At 37.9% G+C, this 19,296-nt stretch overlaps 1 long non-coding RNA gene across 2 annotated transcripts in view; it reads left to right on the plus strand.

Annotated features, from left to right (window-relative positions):
- The window catches only part of LOC141496355 (uncharacterized), a 686,762-nt gene that overhangs the window by 365,882 nt on the left and 301,584 nt on the right, over positions 1 to 19,296 (plus strand). For both annotated transcript variants that reach the window (XR_012471037.1, XR_012471036.1), the window contains exon 3: positions 6,092 to 6,168. This is a non-coding gene — a long non-coding RNA (uncharacterized LOC141496355). The remainder of the gene's footprint in view (positions 1 to 6,091; positions 6,169 to 19,296) is intronic.

The following is a 19,296-nucleotide window of genomic DNA, read 5'->3' on the forward strand; positions in this document are numbered from 1 at the left end:
GAAGTATTTCTGAATCCTTAGAGGCTGATTCCACTAGTAAAGTAGCCAACCACTTGTTAATTTGTTTTCCTATTTAACTGCAGGACTAGCAGGAGGACCCACAAATCACAAAGGAAAGACTATCCCAATTTCAATGGAGATGGCGAATGAGAAAAATGTTCTTAGAAACTGATGAGGTTGAGCCACATTTGTGTTTTTGCTCCAGGCAATCAACAGGTATTGTTTGAGTGTAAAATGGTTTGCCTCATGGCAGAGAGAAAGGAACTAGAAAAATGTATCTCCATTCTCAACTTTATCAGAAAGGATGTAATACTTTACTGCAGGCTCAAAAATAAAAACCCAAGAGGAAAAAAAAAAAGCAATAGATCCTGTGGAGGAAGGAAATTCTAAACCAGTGGCATAAAAGTAATAGGCTGTAAGGGGCAAAGATTGTGATGTGAGCCTGGAAGGGAAGAGGGACTTGTGAGCATTTGGAGTTTTAAAATTGACATGCTTTTCTAAGCCCAGAAGATAACTCTGGACTTTTTAAAGTGGAGTAGCTCTTCATCCCCTTTGTCAAGAGAAATGTTATTTCTTGCAAAGAAGAAATGACTAAGTGATAAGTAAGTAGCATGTGACTAACTTTCCTGCACATTGTGAGAATTATTGTTTTCCTTGGGAATGTGTTTAGGCTGTGATGAACTGTTCCCTAACACCAGGCAAATCCAAGGATCAGTCCCTGCCCCTGATGATCTAGATGGGGAAAAACCAATGGTAGTGCCAAAAGGAATCTGGAAAGAATCCCTAGTGTTCATGACATTCCAAGCAGGACATTGATTACTTAGAGGCACTATTTTTAATTTTTCATTGTGGTCAAGCTCTGTCCTTGGCCCTTTTCAGTTTAACATTTTTATCAACAGCTTAAATGAAGCTATAGACCTGAAACTCTGTCAGATTTCAAATGAAACAAACCTCATAGAGCTAATTAAATAACAAAATCAGTATGCAAAGTAACCCTTGACAGTAGTTTGAAGCCAACACAATGAAATTTAATAACATAAATATAAAATCCAGCACTTAGGTTCAAAAGAATCAGTTGAACAATATAGGAGGGCCAGGATCTCACTAGAAAAACCCACTAAAGCTCAAAGTTACCTATATAAATAGATTTTAAATATTAATTTAATTTCTCTTTAACAAAAAATTAACAAATTCTTGTTCAATTGATTAGGAGCAGATAGTTTCTAATCTATCAAGGTTTTTGCTTCTGAGACCCCTGACTGGTACTGTCTCAACATTAAAGACAAGTTTCTTCCATATAGTAATTTCTTTCTAAGACCTTGGTCATGTTGAATCTAACTGGAAATGAGGTAGGGTTCTTTAGCCTGGAAAGATATGTCTATTGAGAAACAGGTTAGGAATAGGAAAGAAAGAAGCAGATTTCTTCCCATGTTTACCCTTGAGGTTGATGGCACCTGGAACAAATGCAGCACGCTCCATTGCTGATTGATTTGGGGTTTAGGCTGTTGTATAATATCTTCAGAGAGTCAGATTGGTAGCTGAGGAACGTGATTTCAATGTATGACTGTGCCTGGTAGAACCAGACAATCAGAGAGTAGATTTAGAAAGAAATTCAGAATCCAGAGTATTGATTTTATAAGCCAGGACAAAAACGTGAAGTGACTTATCCAGGGTTATGCTGGTGGTTGTGATGATCAGTCACCCTCTGAGTGCAGGACTTGTGAAATATTTGAAGCTCTTCTCTACATGGCAGGCAGAGTGCTCTAAGGGCAGATTATTCTTGGAGAAGTAGACATAGAAGCAGCATTTAGGTTCACATATCTCCCCCAATGTAGGGTTAAGATTATTGAAAGTTCAATAAGCAGGAGATCCTTGGAACATCTTAGGCTCATGTAAGAATGCTCCTTCAGAATGATTAGGTTTCTAAAGGAGCTCCATGGCTTCAAAATAGGAGAAGTAAATGGAAGTCCTACTTTAGAAAACTTTTAACAATGAAGGCTAAGGTATTTTTTTTCCAAATGCAGTAAGGTGACACAGGAGATGTTTGAATAAGTAAATGATGTGCTTAGAAGTTTGTTTTAGGTTTCTTAAGTTGGACAACTCTGTGGAGTGTGGATTGGGAAATGAAGAAACTAGAAGCATGAAGATCACTTGGAAGGTTATTGCTATATCTAAGTCAAAGGAATGATGATGATGATGATGATGATGATGCCAATATTTATATAGCATCTTAAAGATTTACATAAAATGGCACCTAGGAGATAAATGCTATTATTATTTTCATTGTACAAATGAAGACACTGAACCTGAGAAATCCAGGGCCACACAACTCATCTTCCTTTTGCTAAGGCAGCACCCTATTTACTATGTTCCATACACTTAACAATATTTGCCTCAGTTTTCCCATCCATAAAAATGGTGATAATAATAGCACCTATTTCTCAAGGTTCCTATAAGGAACAGTTGAAATAACCTTTTTTTATTAGTTTTTGCAAGGCAATGGGGTTAAGTGGCTTGCCCAAGGCCACACAGGTCATTATTAAGAGCCTGAGGTCATATTTGAACTCAGGTACTCCTGACTCCAGGGCCAGTGCTCTATCCACTGCACCACCTAGCAGCCCCTGAAATAATCTTTTAAGTGCTTTGCAACTTTTAAAACACTAAATGAATATTATATTTTATGTATAAATATATATAAAATATATTGTTATATCACTATTACAATGGTACCTTTGTACTCCACTTTCAGAGGACAGAAACCTGTTTTATCTCTCTATATTGAACCCCAATTACATGAATTTTTCTTTCCATACCTTTCTTCTTCCTCAATTGCTCATTTTCTCTATTCCAAGTCCTTGTTCTTAGGAGCCCCATCTTTGATCTTCCCCACTATTCTCCTCCCTACCTCTCTTCATCCCCACAAGAAATTCTAAAGCTCTAGAACCTTGCTGAGTTTCTAATATCTGACAAAGAGGTACTAAGGAGAGCAAGTGGTCTAATTATCGTGAGCCAAGCTTTTCAAATGTAGCACTTCTGATGTTCTTTTGTACACAGTTATACCATAAGATATTTGCTGGGCATTGCAGGGGCTCTGCCATATTGTCTGATGTTTCATGGCCTTGCAGATGTTTTCCTTTGACTTTGCTATTCCCAGCTCTGTTTCCTGTTTTCAGTGGACTGGCTTCCCCCCTACACAATTTGCCTCTTGCAAGGCTGGCCTGTTCTGCAAAGGTTTATTAATCTTGATTTAATGTATTCATATTAGAAAAATGTAACGGCAAAAGAATAAAGCTTATGTAGGCAACACAAGTCCCCCCGGGTGTTCAATCTATATTACTCATAGCAATGCAAAGCAAAAATGGCAAGTTATATTAGCTAAGTTCAGAATACAAAAGGCAATATTAATTTCATAGGATGTGTAAAAAGATATGCAAATATGAACAACTCCCAGGAAAACAGTGCAATATAATACTCCAGGCTTTGAAATTATGCAGTTTCATAAGCACTTGTTAGGAAGCATCACTAGCATAATATATATATTTTAACAGCAAGTTGCTTTTTATCATACAGGCATTCTCAAGAACAGTATTCTTTTCCTAAGCTTTATGAACCTTGGGCCAGATGATTGGGATTTGGAAAGCCATAGACTTGCTTCCGGCAATGTTCATTTGCTCTTTGGAAAACTGGGATAGCTTCACAAAATTATTCCACTTTGCTGTTTTTCAATTAAAAGCATAATCCATTATCTAACCTATTGTCCTGTTTGGCTGAAGTCTGAAGTTCAAATTTCTGAGACTGAGTTTTCATGAGAGAGTGGTTTTGACTTGAAGGTCACTCTATTTCCCTCCTAAGTTTCCTTTGTCTCCTACGTTAGACTATAAGCTCTTTGAGGACAAGAATTGTTGCATTTTTTTGCCTTTAAATCCTCAGTGTCTAATACTGTGACTGGCAGCTAATAACTGCTTATTAAATACATGTTAATTGATTGACTAGTGATTTAGAAACAGCCCTGAAATTTCAAAACCAATATCCCTCCTCACTCATTTAGGCATCTAAATACTTGTGCATTTCATTAATTTGAGTAGTAAAGTAGAAGAATGAGTAAGATCCTCTCCAAGAGTTACCTCTGACACTTATAAACTGGATAACTGTGGCGTGAATCTTTTAGATCCTTAGTTTCCTCCCCTGCAAAATGAAGATAAGATTTCTTGTAATGATCACATCACAATTTTGCTGAGACTAAAATGAAAAATGTAAGTGTAAGTGCTTTTTAAATTTTAAACTCTTATGTAAATGTCAACTATTTATATTATCATCATCATCATCATCATCATCGCCTTTATTATTGTTATTCATCTCACTTTTTTTACAATGAAATTCAGATAGAAATGGTCCTGAGTCAAGTTGCTATCCTGCTGTTGTTATCTTATATTTAATGTTTTATAGATCATTGCTGAGGCAGTTGAAACAATTGTTTTATTTTTGTAATTGAATAAAAATCGTGGCATATAAGATCTTTCTTACTTTGATGAGTTTCTTCTGACTCAAATTCTGTGATTCTGTGATCATTATTCCCCCCTTCCAAAGCTGCTGTCAGTAGAATGTGAAAGAAATGAGAGTTATTTTTCAACCTCCTTTCCCATGTGCTTTCTGTAGGGGGTTTTGTTTTCATTTGAGATCATGAGTGAACATGGTAAGTAAGGATCCCTGTTTCAGAGCTGGACTTCATTTCAGTTGTGACAAGGTGAAATTTTTCAAAAGGAGAGGAAGAATGATTAAGCCTTTGAGTTGCAGAACCTCAGCACTAGAAAGCACCTTGGTGACCATCTAGATTCTAACCTGTTTACCAGGCTTGTCATCCAGCCTTTGCATGATCATGTCCAGGGAGGGTACCCATCTCCCAAAGAAGACCATACTTTGTGGAGAGAGCTCCAAATTTTCCTTACATTAAGTCACGATCTGCTATTTGGCTACAAGGAGAACGTGTTTAAAACCTCTTCCCCAAAACATCCTTTTAGGGTCTTGAAGATGGCTTCATTGTGTTCCCCTACATTTTCTCTTCTCCATATTAAGCAATTGGGCTTTGCTTTGGGTAAATCTGATATATATGTTAGTATTACAAAATAGTTGAGCAAAAGCATTGATGGTTTGCAATAATTATAATAGTAGCAATATAATCACAACAAAAGTGCCATTTTATTATTTATTTATTTACTATATTTTATTATTTAATGATGATAACATTTGTGTAATGCCTTGAGATTGGTTAAGCATTTTATAAATACTATCTCACTTGATCCTCACAACAACCCTGGGAAGGCAGGTGTTATGATCCTGATATTACAGATGAGGAAACAGAGGCAGAAAGAGACTGAGTGACTTGCTCAGGGGCATGTGTCAGAAGCTGTATTTGAACTCAGGTCATCCTGCCTTCAAATTCTGAACTCTTTTTTTATTGTGTTTCCAATACAAACACGGTACCTCCCAATGTAGAAAATTAAACGTAATGTAAAAACTTAAAACTTAGTGGGAATAAGAAGGACCTGGACAGATGGACTGAGATCCTTAAAACTTAAATATGTTATGCAAGCTCTTTAAATGTAGTCAATTCCTTTCATGTCTTTGAATTTCTAATGCATAATAAATACTTATTAATATTTTATATGTATATTATAGATCACATAGATGCACATAAATATACATGTTTACATATTATATACCTGTTATGTATATATATAGTACAATTATTTGGTAAAAGAGATAACTTATTTAGTATATACATAGATGTTTAGCCATAGTGTTCCCCTCCCCCCCCAGTATAATATAAACATATTGAGGGCAGAGGGCGTTTTGCTGTATGTTATATCTGAAATGCTTAGAAGGGGGCTTGGAACACAATAGACAGTAAAGGTTTATGGCATTAGCTTTATTAACAATTGAAAATCCATCAGAAATAATCCATCAGTATCTCTTGAGCTGACCTTTCATCAAGCAAATAGTAATTCACTCAGACCCCCCCCCTTTTAATACTCATTTCTGTTGCAGAGTAAACTATGACAAGCCCTTTACTTTTCATTTTTTTCTTTTTTAGTTGAATTATCAAACTCCTCCATTTTCTGGTGCCCGCTACAGACTCTGAAATCAGTGACTTTGGAAATCAGCACTCAGGTCAGTCTTTCTTTTAAAAAAAAAATAATCCCATTGACTACTTATTCCCAACTGTTTTCTGGATCTTGCTTCTTTATCTGCCTGGACAGTTATTCTCGGCACTGTGAATGAAGCTTGAATAATGAGGGGTGGGATTGACAATCACGGTTCTTCTGCCCTCATCAGAATTCATGAGCTCTATTCTACCCTCCCCAATCCCCCTCAAATGAGCCTATACCTCTTTTCTTTGCACAGAGCTTGGTTGTCTCGCCTTCCTGGACAGAGGTGGCTGCTTGAAGGAGATATGCTCTGTCCTTGGTGCTGAATACTCTTTGATAGGAATTTAGCTTAAGCTAATGTTTGACTATTATCCCAATATATCCCTTTTCAGTCAGGTCTGTTGCATGGGAGGAATGACCAAGTGTCAGCTTTTACTGAGTTCCCATTCCAAGTATAACATTAAGGAAGCTGAGTTTGGTGGGGAACACAGCTAGAAAGGCCAGATGTTTTCAAGTTGGATTTGTTTGATTTTAATGGCCCTCTTCATTCCAAGAAAATAAAGAATTGGGATGCTTGGGTGGATGGGGCTATGATAATGGATAATGGAGAGAAGACTGGGTCACTCAGTTTATTTTCTTTCCAAGGAGAGAGTTCTTTAGCCAGGAAAGGGAAGAACTAAATGACTAACAGGGACTTGATACACACTTAGTGCCTGACTTAGATGATCTCAATCCACAGAAGGAATAAAAAACTCTTTGCTATGTTAGTGAAGGTACCTAGCATAAGAAAAGGGTTTTGAAGCCCAGAAGTCAGAATCAGAGCTGGGAGGGGGAATTTTGACTGGCTGGTCTGGGCCTTTCTCTCAAATGGAATCTTCCATTAGAAACTCATCAGTAAAGAAAGGGGCAAGGATGGCAAAGGGATATTTTTAGGGAAAGAAGATCCTAAAGGGATCTTTCTGGTTTCAGGGTGAGGAGGCTTCAAGACTTCTCGTTTAAGGAAGAGGTAAAATGAGAAAGTAATTGAGGCATATCTTTAAGTCTAGAAATCTGCATCAGAACTTGGATGGGGAACAGACGGAAAATGGGTTGGATCTGATTTCCATTAAGGTTCCATTCAACTCTAAAATTCTCTGATTCTGTGCAGATTTCTGTGAAGTGTTTCCTCCTGGGAATATTGTTTCCTCTTGATATCTAACATTTACAAAATACTAGAATATTTGCAATACTCTTTATATGTGTGTGTTTGTGTGTGTGTGTGTATTATCTTTTATCCTCACTGTGAAGTATGAATTATTATTATTTTCCCCATTTTACAGAAGAAGAAACTGAATCTGAGAGTACTGAGTGACCTCATACTTATGGGTTGGCCCTCACCACAAACTATAAATGAAAAAGTATTTTATTGTTGTCCTTAACATACTATTTTATTTCTGTTGCCAGTATCACAGAATCTCCAAAGTACATAATTTTCATTTAAAACTTGAAAGTAACCTAAGTAGCCATGGAGACAACCTAAACCCCAACAGCCTCCTCCACAAATGATTTCCTAGTCTTTGTTTTAGAGATGGAATGCAACACTTTCTAAGGTAGCCATTGTGAGGAAATTTTTCATACAACTGTTGGATGCCCCACACCATTCATCCTTATGATTTTAAACGTATATTTGAGGATGGCATCTGTGTCTGAGACTGGCTTTAGGAAGAACTTCGCACACACCAGTGTCTGCAGATGGGTCCACCTAGAGCCAAACATGGAGTGAGATCAAGCTTGGTGACGGTTCCGATGCTATGGTAGCTGCCTGATGATATTCAACATGTCACTGAGAGAGGTGGCTGGCTGGTTTATCCACATCTGCCCTGGCAAAGATTGAAATGCCAAGTACCCTATATTAGGAGCATATTCAGTCTCAGAGAGGAAAAGAAAGCTGCCAATGAAAGCATGGGGTATGCCATTAACATCCAACAAAACTATTGAATAATGAATGAATCAATCAATCAATCAATCAATTCTGTTATAGTTTTATCCTGTCATTGTTTGAAATTAATATAAACTCTCATATATACCCACATATATTTAATATACATATACATACATATGTATGCATGCTTATAAATGTATATATGTTTGTGTGTGTGTGTATGTATATCTGTTTGGCAGAAATGGGAAACTGATGTTTCCCAGTGGGAAAAGCATTGAACAGGAAATTGTGTGAGCTGCCATATATTAGCCAGTCAACTTGTCTATCTGTGATGTGGTCTATTTTCTGCCAGTCTCCTCCTCTTCCTTGTCGCATCCAGCTTTCATGTCACCTGCTCCATGGCATCTTGATGCTTCATCTCTAGAAGGAGGACTTGAGTTCTGATCTTAGCTTGGTAAGCTAGTTAAGTCCCTTAACTTCTCAGCCTCATTTTTCTCATATGGAAAATGAAAAGTTTGAACTAGATGACCTGTGAGAGCCCTCTCTGCTCTGAACCTATGATCCCATGGTCCTTAAGCTGAAGGGACGTCCACTTCATTTGACTACTCAGTGCTTATCTTATGCTATCAGTAATGAAGAAGGGAGGCATCACATGACAGGTATATTTAGCCATCCTGATTGCCCTCCTTTGGACATTTTTAAGTGTATTTTTGTCCATCTTAAACCATGGTTCCCAGGACTGAAGAGAAAATTCAAGAGGCACTTAACATTTCAGTGCCCCAGGCAACATTAGAAAAATGGTGACTGGTATTATGCTGCATTAGTGGAAAAAATCATCTCAGGGACTTTCTTATAAAAGACAATCACTGATCTTTCCCCCCCAAAAAATATATATATATTATATTCATATGTGTACCTATGGTATCTTTCCATTCCTGATTGCAAACTTCTAGAGACCTTCCATAAATCTAATAGAAAGAATTCTGGATTTGGATGACTGAACTTGGAGTCAGGAAAACTCATTTTCCTGAGTTCAAGTTTGACTGACCTCAGCCATTTGCTAGCTATGTGATCCTGGGAAAATCACTTAAGCCCATTTTCCTCAGTTTCCTCATCTATAAATTGTGCTGTAGAATAACATAGCCAATCTCTGCCAAGAAAACCTGAAATGTGGTCATGAAGAGTCAGAGATGACTGAAATTATCCAACAACAGCAAACCAGATTCAAATCCTAAATCCCCCTCTTATTACCTTGGTGAGTTTGGCACATCTGCGTACAAAGTAAGTAAATATAGAGTAATTTGAGAGGGAGGGTAGGACAAAATTAGGAAACAAGTCATATAAAGGGTGGTCCTTATACAATATATGATTCTATTTCAGGCAGGAGAAACTGCCAGTGCAAAGACAGAGAGATGGGAAACAGTGAATCTTGTATGAGGAGCAGAGGAAAAAAGCCAGTTTGGCTAGACTGCAGAGCATGGAAGAAACAATAATTCCCAATAAGGCTAGAAGAGGTTAAGAGCATTGTGCTAGACTTTAATTTTTGTTAATTTTTATTTATTTAAGGCAATGGGCTTAAGTGACTTGCCCAAGGTCACCCAGCTAGGCAATTATTAATGTCTGTGGTTAGATTTGAACTCAGATCTTCCTAACTCCAGGGCTGGTGTTCTATCCACTCTGCCACCTAGCTGCCTCTGTGCTAGACTTTAAACACCAAACTTAGGAGTTTATATTTGATCCTGGTGGCAACTGGAAACCACTGGAGTTGATTAAGGGGAGTGACTTGGTCAGGGTTTAAGGAAGATCACTTCAGCAGCATTGTGCTTAAAAAAGTCCAAAGTCTTCTGCTGCACCAAGGGCCTTCTCCAGTCATCCTGATGGCTGGTCCTAGATGGCTCAAGAGGAGAGAGTGAGATTGGTGACTTTGCCCAGCCCTCCCTCACTGAAATCCAATTCACATGCAAGTCATGGTATCAGCTTTCTGATGACATGGTCCTCTTTGAAAATGTTGGACGAACAGCAACAACAGCAAGGATGTCCAATATTGTGTTGGAATTGGAAAAAACTTGAGCCAGCGAAACCAGTTGGTTGGCTGCTGCACTATCTAGGTGAGAATTGAAAGGGTCTGAACAATTGTAATAGTTGTTTGAATGGAAAGAAGCCTTTAGAGGTCAGGGATGTTATAAAGGTATTAATAAATAATAACAATCATAAAAAGGACTTTATTTATCTTCATTAAGGAAGTCATCATGTGCATGTCTTTTCATATTTGAGGAGGTAATCTAATTCTGATTTAATTTCAACTAGTTTGTAAGAGAAACTTCTTATCAATGAGAATTATTCCTTAGTAATCCTATGAAGTTTTACAAAAGAGGAATCTGAGGCTGAGAAGTTAAGTTCCTCAATCAGGGTCTCATTTTTAGTAAGTATCTGAGACAGGAATCAAATTCAGGGCTTCCTGATTCTATGTCCAAGAAATTGTCTACTGCTGTATATTTGGTAGCTACTTAGCTCTGAGAAGTGAAGAGTCGGCGATTATGTCCTAATTTTAAACCTATGATACCAGAATGATAATGTTGCCTTGGAATGAAATAATGAGAAAGAATTCTGGGGAAATGATAACGAATTTCATTTGGGACAGGTTGAGTTGTGAAAGCATCTCTTTTAAGGGGAAATCCATAAAATAGAAATAAAAAAAATAAAAGAAGTTTTAAAAGGTGAACACAGTCTTTGTTCCATTGTTTGTTTGTTTTTTGTTTTTTCCCTCTGGATATCAATGGCATTTTCCAGTCTCTGTCCTTCATCACTGAAATGCTGAGAAGAGTTGTGTCAACTGCAGTATTGCTGTTAATGCCAATACCTCATTATAAATGAGGAAACCGAGGTGCTGAGAGATTAAGATCACACACCATTCCTAGAAGTCAGAGGCAGGATCTGAATTCAAGTCCTGTGATTCTCAAATTCAGTGTTCTCTCTTCTGCCCTCCCTTTAAACAGGCAGCAGAAATTATTGAGGGCAGTTTTTCAACATATGTTTGCTAAACATCTTCTAGAAATAATTCCACTTAACTAGCATTTTTAAAGTGCCTACTACTTGCCAAGCATTATTCTAGAACTCAGGGATACAGAAAACAGACCCTATCCTTTCTAAAGATACCAGGTCAGACATAAATACTTTTGCCTTCCCTTTGAACGAATTCCCTGTTTTAAAAAAAGCAATCATTTTTATTCTAATTTATAAATATATATATATATATATATATATATATATATATATATATATTCGCTTTTGAAAGGAATTCTGTAGCTTGAGATGATGCATTATTTCTCTTGATCTGAATCCATGGTGATATTTTTCTTAAGACCATTGTCTGGATATGTATTCATCTCAGAAATATTCCTTGCTCGCATTTTGTGTTTCTCACCCCTGTGTTTGTAATGACATAATAATTATGGGAAATATCAAAGGATTTCAAGCATAAACAGTGGCTTTTCAAGTTCTTTTCATGAATATTGGATTCATTTTCTTATTAATATTAGCCCCTTGCCAAGACTCCTGAATGTTTGTAATTTATATAGCTAGTGTCCTGGGGAGGAAGGGTGCTTGATTCAATACTTTATATGGAATGAAACTTACTGCTGGTAATCTATGGTTATAAATGTCTTTTGGATCCCAGGAGTGGGTTAGATGCTTACTGGTCCTCACTAGATGAAGTAATACCAATTTTAATTTTAAGATAAAATACTTACAGTCTTCTACCACCACTCCTATGTATGTTTTTTTTCATTCTATACATCTTAGGATAAAAAAAATCTTCATCCCTCATCCTTCTTTATGATCTTAAAATTATGTATTTTTTAAGAGTTAGAAGGATGCTCAACACTCATCTGGTCCAAACCATCCCCAATTAAGAATCTCTATGGTTACACAAATCGGATGGTCATTCCTCCTTTAAAGACCTTCAGTAAAGGAGAACCAAGCACAGTCCTAACACAGTCATCCATTTCACTTTGAGAGAGCTGTGAGATTACAAAGAATGATTCCTGACCTCCTTACTCCATTTGCCTTTTTTTGCTGACCATAGTTTTCAGCTGGAATTCCTGCATGCATGCATGTATCAAGTCTCAACATCTGTCTTTAGCCACAGTTCTTCACCTACAATCAATTTGGCTTTTATTTCTCTCATCTACCTTCCATTGAGAGACAAGGCACAGAATGTAGAGAGTTGGTTGTACAGTCTGGCTTCAAATTTTGTCTCTGACATAGACTCACCAAATGATCATTTAAGGTATTAGAGTCACAGGCAACTCACAGATGAATAAAGAACTGTTAGGGGCAGCTAGGTGGCACAGTGGATAGAGCACTGGCCCTGGAATCAGTAGGACCTGAGTTCAAATCCAGCCTCAGGAACTTAATAACTGCCTAGCTGTGTGACCTTGGGCAAGTCCCTTAACCCCACTGCCTTGCAAAAAACAAACAAACGAAAAAAGGAACTGCTAATTTTCGTCATGAGATTTCCCCACACCAAAGCAATAAATATTTGGATGTCCCCTAAATTGTAGAAGAATAACCTTCCATTATGAGAAGACTATTAAACTATAGCAACAATCTAAAAAAATACACCCTGAGTGAAGGAAGATTAAGTTTTTAGGAAGAAGGCTGGACTTAGCCTAACCACACCAAGAAGAGCATACCAACTTACCATCATCCTTTACCCAGAGGAATTGACTTCAAAGTCACCTTATCTGGTAAGAAAGAAACTCATAAAATGATTCCTACTTTGACTTATTTTCTGCCCCTCTTTACTAAGACTGGAGCTTCCTCCTGTCTCCCTCTTTTTGGTAGTGACTCTGGCCCTTTTCCAAGTCCCAGCTTTCATTGCCTTGTTGAGCAAGACCGTGGCTTCACTCTCATTTGTGTTTGATAAGTGGAGGTGTCTCTCATTACATGTGGACTAAACCAACTGAGACATGTTTTTGTTTTTCTTAAAAGATCTTCCAGGAAACTGTGGCATTCAGATTTAATTCAGAAGAATAATGGGTATGGATTAGTTTAGGTTTTTCTAAATAAAAATCTGTGACTCTGTGACCGCAACAAGGATAAAGGGTCAATGTTAAGCATAGAACAATATATAAACATAGAAGTCCTGGGAGAAGACTGTAGATTGTTCTCCCTCAAAATTTTTTTTTAGGTTTTTGCAAGGCAGATGGGGTTAAGTGGCTTGCCCAAGGCCACACAGCTAGGTCATTATTAAGTGTCTGAGACCAGATTTGAACCCAGGGACTCCTGACTCCAGAGCCAGTGCTTTATCTACTGCAACACCTGACCACTCCTTGTTCTTTCTCAAAATTGAAAGTGCTATTACTACTTTTAGAGTGGATTGGTGAAAATCTGGTGCATATCTATGAGGACTGATAACTCAATATTGATATCCATAGGGAGGGAGGGATCACTGTGGTGTGGCACAATCTGAGATTGGAGTCCAAGACTTAGACTTGGAATCTCTGCTCTACTGTATTCTCCCTTGGGGAAGTCATATAATACCTGGAGGTTCTGGAGTCTTTCTCTCTTTCTCTCTGTCTCTGTCTTTGTCTCTCTCTGTCTGACTTGCTCAGGGTCACACAGTTATAAAGTGTCTGAGGCCAAATTTGAACTCAGGTCCTCCTGACTCCAGAGTCTGTGCTCTATCCACTGCCCCTAAAACCTCTTATAAAATAAGGGAGTTGAATCTGAGTCCAAGAAGGGTGCTCCATCTGCTACAGAACATGGCTGCCCCAATTTCATTTCTCCAAGAATCAGTTTTCTTGGTTTGAAAAATGGGGACAATAACCTTTTGTTCCTACCTACCTCTTAGGGTTAAGAAATCTAGTTCTTTAATATCCTTTTTAAAAACTCTGCTTTTCTTATTATATGTTAAAGCTCGAAAAGAAACAGAGGAAAAAGAAATGAATTAATACTGGAGCTGCTAGGTTCCAGTCGCTGTGTGAAGGAAGCACTTTTATTTTCAAATGCTATTTCATTTGATCTTCACAACAACCCTGAGAGGTAGGTATTATCTATTGTGCCTATTTTACAGTTGTTGAAACTGAGGCTGAGGTGAAGTGACTTACCCAGAGTCCCACAACTAGTAAATATCTGGGGCTGAATTTGAACTCAATTCTTCCTTATTCCAAACTCAGTGATCTGTGCATTGTAACCCCAGTGTTCTCTGCTCCTAGACAGCATCTAATCCAATAAAACTCATTTTATAGATGAGAAAACTGAGATCCAGGAGATTGGTAACTTGACCAAGGTTATGTTCATATTATTGCTTCTAAATTTCTTAATAGTGAAATATGGAAAATTTATGTTAATTGTAATAATTTAAAATTTAAAAACAGCAGTAGCAACAACAAAATTCTACCTCCTTTGCAGATCTGGGCAGAGAATACTTTCCATCTTACCTTGCTTCATGGATGGTCTGCTGAATTTTGCTAAAATACTTCTTTCCTCCTTTATTTATTAATTTTTTTCATCACAGAATGACTCATATGTGTAAGCATGTGTAGGGGAAGCTAGCTGGTGCAAGGGGAGAATACCACCTCTGGAGTCAGAAGGATCTGAGTTCAAACCCAGACTCAGAAACTTACTAGCTGTTTGACTTGGGCAAGTCACTTAACGCTGATTGTTTCAAATTCAGAGTCAACTTTGTCATGCTGATTCATATCTGGCCACTGGACCCAGATGGAGAAAGTAAGGCTGGTAACTTAGTACAGCTCCCCTCACTCAAATAATCCATGCTTGTCATGGCATCACCTCCCTGATGTCCTGGTCTTTTAGAGAAGACAAACATCATGTGTGTGTGGATATATGTGGATTTGTCTACATGTATCTGTAAAAGTGCATAATTATGTGTGTCTTCATGTGTCTATATTGTCTATGTGTATTAATGTAATATATTATATATCCATATATATATGGATATATATAATGTATATGCATGTCTATGATCTGCATTGTTTCCTCTGATAGAAAATTAACTTCCTAAGAAGTTTTTGTCAATGCAGTGGGGAGAAGCCTAACCCAGAAGCCGTAGAACCGAGCCTCGTGTCCTGCTATGTAACCGGCCTGGTCATTTAACCTCTCAGCTCTCTAAGCCTATTAGTTGCAGAAAAGCCACTGGTTTCCATTAGTGATGGGAGTTACCCCATGTGGGCATTCTCTTCACCAGGACCATTGCAGATTCATTCTCCATGCCCGTCCATTATAACTCTGATGCTTGCCATGGAGTAGATATTAATAGATGTTTGTTTCCAGAGAGCAGAAGCTATTTTTTCCCCTTTGTATTGCCAGAGTCAAGCACAGAGACCCATGGAGAGAGTAAGCACTTCATATCAGCTGGGCAAGTCCTTTAGCTTCTCATTGCCCTAGACAACTCTTCTCAGCTCAAGGTTGAACAAAGGGAGCTGTCCAGCATTATGAAAGGGACTATCTTCATCTGAAAGTTTCCATTGCTCCTAAAATCCTAATTCTTATCACTATCATCAGAAACTTACTAATTGTGTCATCCTAAGGTAGTCTCTTAACTAAATTTTCCTCATTTTAGAAAAGGCACAGGGAGTGGAGATGGGGTGGATAGTGAAGATTCCATGCTTTCTAAGATATTTGAAATTTAGGTTCCTATTATTCTCTCCCCTTTCTTTCCCAGTTTTTCAGTCACATTTCAATCATGTCTGATCCTTCATGATCCCATTTGGGGTTTTCTTGACAATGAACCTGGAGTGGTTCATCATTTCCTTCTCCAGCTCATTGTATAGATGAGGAAACTGAAGCAAATGCAATTAAGTGGCCTGCCCAGAGTCACACAGCTAGTAAGTATCTGAGGTTGGATTTGAACTCACAAGAAGAGTCTTCCTGACTCCAAGCCTGGCACTCTATTCACTGGGCCACCTGGCTTAATAGATGGTTTTTTGATTCATTGTTGAGTAAATGCAGAACACTCCAAGGACCTGCATCAGAATTGAAATTTATGGGGAAGGTTTAAAGTATTTTAAAACTGCAAAGGACTTTCTGAAATAGGAAGTATAAGCAATGGGCCAGCCCTATTTCTTCCCCTATTAGCATATTATAATATCACTATTGAGCATTTTAAACATCACTTTTCTGCTTCAGAGAACTTTACAACCATCCATTAATTAATCTTCACAATACTCTTGTGGGGTCAGTAAATATTAATTTCATCATTAATAATGGGGAGCATTATTGGGACCCATTGTCAGCTGAAAGCATCCAAGAGTCAGCTTTTTGGTGCACAGGAAGAGGAGCATTTCAACTATCCTGGGAAGACTGTCCTTTTGTGCAAAGAAACTAGGAAATAGCAAAAGGGCCTCTGGAAGGACAAAGGCCAGAGAGCAGATTCCTCAGGGAAGCTCTGTGTGTATGTTCATTTGCAAAGCCATTGCTAAATATTTTCCAGCAGGTCAGAAAAATAGCTTACTCAACTCAAGATGGGTTTGTATGAAAAAGCTATGGGTTGTCGCCCCCCCACCTCAAAAAAATCCACATTTTTCTTCCTGCTCTCTGATAAATAGTGTTTGAGGACAAAATCACATCATATGTAAATGTAAGCCATCTATTCCATGGGCACTATCCTTGTTCTTTCTGAACCTAATAGGAGAAGAGGTTGATATCTATTTTCTACCCCACCCAAATTCAAGATAGGGAAAAAAAGTGATCCACATGTATCTAGAGTTTTCCAAATATTGAGAGACCTTGAGGCAAAACACTGAGAACAAAAATGTAAGAAATATAGGCATGTGGCAAGAACATCCCTTGCTTAGAAAGGTAGACAATAAATTATCTTTGATTTTTGCAGGAGGGAACAATTGAAGCATTTTTGCCGATACCCTCCAAGGCAAAACTGCCTAGGACTTGTGTGAGTTCTTGCTAGTCCTTGGTGGTGTTACTGCCCTATAATTCACTGATTCCTGAAAGGAGTTAAACAATTTTAGAACCTTCATAAATTTTATTATTATTTCCTGAGATGGATTACACTAGCTCTCGGGGTGATCATTAAGGCAGTGTTCTCTTCCAATCTCTCATAGTTGAGGTTTGCCTCCCCAAATAACCACTCCCCATTTTTTATGTCTCTGAACAGGAAGTTAGTTATTGGCTCCAGCGATCTTATTAGAGGAGGATCAAAACTTGGACTATTTTTAAGCAATGGTATTTAACACTTGCTTTATTCCTAAACCTCTTAGTTCTCAAAGAAAAGCTGCCCACAAAGTTGTTCGTTTTCTTTCCTATTTTGGCTGAAGGGTTGGAGACAGACAGAGAGACAAAAAGAAATAAATGTAGAGACACAGAAGGGGAAGTAATGGGAATGGAGAGGGGGGAGGGAAGAGAGGAGAGAAAGACAGAGAGGAAGAGGAGAGAGGAAGAGAGCAGAAAAGAGAGAGAGAGGGAGAGGGAAATGAAGAGAAAGAGGGAGAGAAGAGTAGGAGAGAGAAGGAGAGACAGAGAGAGACAGCAAGAGAGAGAAGAGAGAGGAAAAGGGAGGGGAGGGGAGGGGAGGGGAGGGAGGAGGAAAGGAACAGGACTGCAGGAGAAAGGCAAAGACAGAGAAAGAAAAAAGGGAAGAGGGGGAAAAAGGAGGGAAGGAGGAAGAGACAAAATCAGAAAGGGGAGGGGAGAGAGCAAAGAGAATGACAGGAGAGAGAGAGAGAGAGAGAGAGAGAGAGAGAGAGAGAGAGAGAGAGAGAGAGAGAGAGAGAGAAAGAGATGTGGAGACAGAAAGAAGGGAAAGAGAAGAGAAAGAGAGAGGAAAGTGTGTGAGAGAGACAGAGACAGAGAGAGAAGAGACAAAGAGAGATTCAAATCTGTGATCTATGTAGACTATTTCTAACTGCCCTTATGATGATAAAGTTCTTAGGAATTAGATGTATTTCCATTTAGGAATATAAAGTTAATTTTATTGAGTTCCTTATGATTTATCTTTCATGTTTATTGTATAATGCTTCCCTTGAGTCTTGTTTGAATGAAGGATTATACTCAGTTTTGCTGGGTAAGTTATTCTTGGTTTGTAATGCTAACTTTTATTTTTTGGAATATCATATTCCAAAACCTCTGCTCCTTTAATGTGGAAGTTGCCAAATCTCATGTGATCTTGACTGTGGCTCCATGATAATTGATTTTTTTTCCCTTGCTAGTCGCATGTAGTATTTTCTCTTTGATCTAACAGCCCTAGAATTTGGCTATAATATTTTTAGAGGTTTTCATTTTGGAATCTCTTTCAGAAGATGATTGGTAGATTCTTTCCATTTCTAGTTTTCATTCTGAATTGAGATATCAAGGCAATTTTCCTTGAAAATTTCTTGAAATATGAAGTCTATGTTCTTTTCTTGATCATGGCTTTCAAAGTAATCCAAAAATTCTCAAATTATCTCTCCTTGATCTATTTTTTAGGTTGTTTCCAATGAGATGTTTTATTTTATTCATTCTTTTACCTTTGTTTTATTGTTCATTGATATCTCATGGAATCATTAGCTCCCAATTATTCAATTGTATTTCTTAAGGATTTCTTTTCTTCAGTGAATTTTTATGCCTCTTTTACCATTAGGCCAATTGTTTTTCAAGGTGATATTTTCTTCAACTTTTTTGTTTCTCTTTTACCAAACTATTCTATTTTTGTAATTTTCTATCATTGATCCCATTTCTTTCCCTAATTTTCTCCTTCCTCTTTAACTCTTCTAGGAATTCTTGTTGGGTTTCTGCCCAATTAACATTTCTCATTGAGCCTTTGGTTGCAGCTGTTTTTACATTGTTGACTTTTGAGTTTGTGTCTTCCCTGTCACCATAGTAGATTTTTATGGTCAAGTTATTTTTCTTTCCCCTGTCCCACTTGAACTTTGTTAAAGTTGATCTCTAACCTGAGGGTAGGGAGATACTGCCTCAAACTTCAGGCTTTTTCATGATGCTGGTTTTTTCAGAGTTAGTTTTTAGAGTCTGCAAATTTTTCATACTTCCAAGATAGTGGGATCTAAGGAGAGGTATGACCATTGTCCTCCTGGTCTGTGCTCTGACCTTACCCAGGAAGAGTCTCTGCTTTTCTGCAGCTGTGAGCTCTAGCACTAGTCTTGGTTCTGGAACAATGCCCCTTTGTTACTGACCACAAGCATTCTTCTCCTCACTGAACCTATGAATGTGTCTGTTCTGAGGCTCTGAAGCTGCTCCAACTGCTGTCTTAGCTAC

The sequence above is a fragment of the Macrotis lagotis genome, chromosome 8, assembly GCF_037893015.1.
Source record: "Macrotis lagotis isolate mMagLag1 chromosome 8, bilby.v1.9.chrom.fasta, whole genome shotgun sequence".
NCBI lineage: Eukaryota > Metazoa > Chordata > Mammalia > Peramelemorphia > Peramelidae > Macrotis > Macrotis lagotis.